This window comes from Triturus cristatus, chromosome 8, assembly GCF_964204655.1.
Source record: "Triturus cristatus chromosome 8, aTriCri1.1, whole genome shotgun sequence".
Classification (NCBI taxonomy): Eukaryota; Metazoa; Chordata; class Amphibia; order Caudata; family Salamandridae; genus Triturus; species Triturus cristatus.
Genome location: NC_140591.1, coordinates 321,016,218 through 321,020,119, shown reverse-complemented (window position 1 = coordinate 321,020,119; position 3,902 = coordinate 321,016,218). Strand labels below are relative to the sequence as shown.

Sequence of the window (3,902 nt, the reverse complement as noted above, 5' to 3'; positions counted from 1 at the left end):
TTTAATAATTACTGGTATAGGGGCGTGGCTACGGCGCCGCGCAAGATGGCTGCCTAGGGTCTCCGCTCTCCCGCACCGGGACCATCTTTCTACGAGACCGGCATGATTTTCCTTCGGAACAGACGGTCGGCCGCCCACATCATTTCAGGGAACACTCCGTGCCTCGGGTGAGGCGGTTTGTGTATGTCGGCGGATCCGCGTTACACCGTTTGTTTATTGTGTGGATTCCCTTGGGGCGGCCGCCATCTTAAATATGCACGTTTCGTGATAGCAAGTTGCTGCCTCTGCTGAGGTGATTTTCGCGCGCTCTGAAATACGTCATGCTGCCTACACGGAGGGGATTTTCTCATGCTGCCACCTTCTATGGCCCTTAAGACTTGTTATTTCTACTCTGTCACTAACATCAGGAATGCTTCTATTTTACACATTATACTTTGCAGGCTCCTCTGTATGAAAACGACTTCTGTTTTTATCTCAGCTGCAATGGTTATTTTTTCTTGGCACTGAGAACCTATAACTTTGTAGACTTTGTTACTGTCACGCTTCACAGCAGCTGCATTGTTGCCTGGAGGAGGGGGTATTGTGAGGAGTGCTCCTTTTTCCCTCGCCTTGTTCTGCGTCCATGCTACCCTGTGTTGACTGCAACGCCATCTACTGGACGCCCTGAGGTCTGAGGACTATTACTTCTTTATGGGAAAACTGAACAGTCCAAAGTTTGTTTTTATCCCCTCTAAGCGTCCTCCTGTGGCAACAAATTCACCCTCCTCCGCTACGGACTCTTCTTCTAAGGCAGACCCAATGGCGGGAGTCTCTTCCAATCGCCCTTCATCGGTGCAAACATCGGCTGGTAAGGCTTCTTCGCCTACTACTTCCTCTAAGCGCCTGAAGCAAGATCCTCCCTCTCCAGATAAGATGACACCCCCTGTCTCTCTGGAACTCCTCCTGGACAAGATACGCGCTTTACAGCCGTTTGTTGAAGAAACTAATCACAAGATGCAATTTCTTGAGGAGAAATGGTCCGCTATGGAGAGCAGAGTATCGTTGATGGAGCAGCAAGTTACAGATATTCCAGCCAATTCACAGCGAATTTCCTCTTTGGAAAAGTCGGTCCTCGCTCTTCAGCAACACACCGAGGATTTAGAAAAAACAGGAGGAATAACCTTTGCGTTTATGGTCTGCTAGAATCTCTGGAAGGAGACGACCCTGTCTCGTTTTTCACCTCCTTTCTCCCGAAACTTCTGGATATGCCATCTATCACTCCTCTCAGTATCCAAAGAGCACATAGACTTGGTCCTCGTACATCTTCCTCAATCACGCCACGTGGAGTCATTATCCTCTTTTTGAAATTTACAGATCTTCTCTCAGTCATTTCGGCTGCTAGATCCAAACGTCAGATCTCCTGGATGGGTCAAAAAGTGTTTCTCTCACAGGATGTCTCCAATGCTACTGCGACCAGAAGGAAGGAGTTCTTGAATCTTCGGACTCCTCTTCGCTCTTTGGGCGCTAGATATGGTTTATTCCATCCATGTCTTTTCAAAGTCACATACCAGAATCAAACATGGACTTTTCAAAACCCTGCAGAACTTAAAAACTTTATTCATATTCACGCTCCCAATGGCATGGACACCTCCACCTCTTCTAATGGTTGATCATATAACCTTCTTTCATTACAGGTTTCGTGTTCCTGAATTTACATTTCTTGCCTCCGGTTTCATTACGGTCTTATTGTTTTGATGCTATACTAGTTTTTTTTAGTTTTTTTAAAAAAGTTTTCTGAAACCATTTTTATTTAGAACAAAAGTCGCACAGGATTTACTTCTCGCCTGTCTGCTCTGGCATGCTTGTAATGATATCGGAATCACCTGGATCAATGATTGCCAATGTGCATACTCTGTAGTATTTTCCACAAGCTGTGCCCAGTTCAATGTTGTTCCCACTATAGTGATGCACACCAGTCTTTGCCAACATGGCATAATACTCGATCTCAGACTTCCTCAGAGCAGGGCAGTTGTTGGCAAGGATGACCAGTTTGGCTTTCCCCTGGCGAATCATTTTCAGCGTTTGTTTGTATCCCAGCACATACTTGCCACTTTTCATTACCAGTTGGAGTCTCGAATTGATAGACTCAAGGGACTTTTTCGTCTTCTTGGCGGCCACCATCCTGACGCCGGGAGATGCTTTAGCACTGCAAAAGACAAAAACAGATAGATTAAAGCTTCCCCAGCTAACTCCATGGACGCCCTAAACCCTACCACACCCTCGCTTTTAATCACGGTGTCCCGAAGTCGGAGCTTTACTAGTTGTTTTAGTGTAATGTCCCTCTCAAGCTTTACCTCCTTTCTTGTTTTTACCTTTTAGACATCAGTGTTCTTAGGACTCATTATCTTGTATATTTAATGATTGCGGACTATTTTTCTCCTTTAAAATGTTTTCTGTGTTATTTGCTTTTCTTTGTTTTATTCTAACAGGTTCGGTGGGTCTTTTTCAATTTGTGTGCCTCCTCTTCTGCATTTTCCCTGTCCTGGTGTGGTTCGGACTCCCGCATATGGGGGGCTCATCTTGTTGAGTGTCGCCATTGCCCCATCGCTCTCTGTTCTCCTCTCCCCCTCAGGTATGTTGTCATCAGTCATCCTTTTTGGATATGTACTGTCTCTTCTTGTTTTTCCCTCTCCCTTCTTCTCCCCTGTTATTCCTTCTGTCCCTTTTATTTATTGGTAGTACCTTTCCCTCCTCTTTTGTTCCTTCTCATTATTTCTTTCCCTATACATGCGTTTTCCATTTTTTCTTTTTTGTGCACCTATGTTTCCCTCTTTAAAATCTCTCTTTTCTCTCATTTTCTCTTCTCTTTTATTTATTGGCATTCTTCTCTCTCTTCTTGTCCTTATGTTTTTTTTTCTATTACATTTTTACTGTTTTTACTTTCAACGTTATTTCTTGGAATATAAAAGGTTTTATTAATCCTATTAAGCAACAGAGAATACTTTCCCACCTGGCTTCTTATAATCCTGATTTAGTTCTTCTACAAGAAACTCATCTTACTGAAGTCGAATTGCTTAAGCTGAAAAGAGGCTGGGTGGGTACGGTCCTATTCTCCACATCTTCCAATAAAAAAAATGGTGTTGCTATTCTATGCCACAAGAAACTAAAATGTAAGGTTGTATCCCAGGACAATGATACTGAAGGTCGATGGGTACTAGCTAAGTTATTAATTAATTCTGTACCTTTAACTGTTTTTAATGTTTATGGACCTACTCAACCTGACTGTAATTTCTGGCCTTTAATTACAACAAAATGTTTCCAACACAGAGATACCATGTTTATTTTAGGTGCTGATTGTAACCAGATTGTTGATCCGTTTCTTGATCGCTTTATTCCTCACAAATCCCATAAACAATTCCTTGACACTATTTCACAATCGCATCTCATTGACTCATGGAGACTCTCACATCCTGATACTCTAGCCAACTCCTTTTTCTCTCCCCCTCATGCTTCTCTTTCTCGTCTTGATTACATTTTTCTCTCTCAATCCCTTTCCCAAAATCTCTTATCCTCTTCTATCGACCCCATAGTTATTTCTGATCATGCTCCTATTGTAACAGACTTTGATCTCCTCCCTTCACACCCTAAATCTTCTTGCTGGCGGTTCAATGACTCTCTTCTTACGGACCCTCTTTTCTCTTCTTCTTTTCTTTCCTTTGCCAATGAATTCTTTTTACTCAATTCTGATCCTTTTCTGTCCCCTTATCTGGTCTGGTATTCTTTTAAAGCGACGGCACAAGGGTTCATTATTGATTTTGTTTCCAAGAAAAAGAAACTCTTTCTTAACAAACGGAAAGTTTTGTTGGCTCATATTAAGTCTTTAGAACATAGATTTCATACCTCTTCTACTAATTCTGTCTTAC

General features: G+C 42.6%; 1 pseudogene; it reads right to left on the bottom strand.

Moving 5' to 3' along the window:
- Positions 1 to 1,766: 1,766 nt before the first annotated feature.
- On the bottom strand, positions 1,767 to 2,214 carry LOC146802054 (large ribosomal subunit protein eL30 pseudogene; annotated as a pseudogene).
- Between the last annotated feature and the right edge of the window lie 1,688 nt (positions 2,215 to 3,902).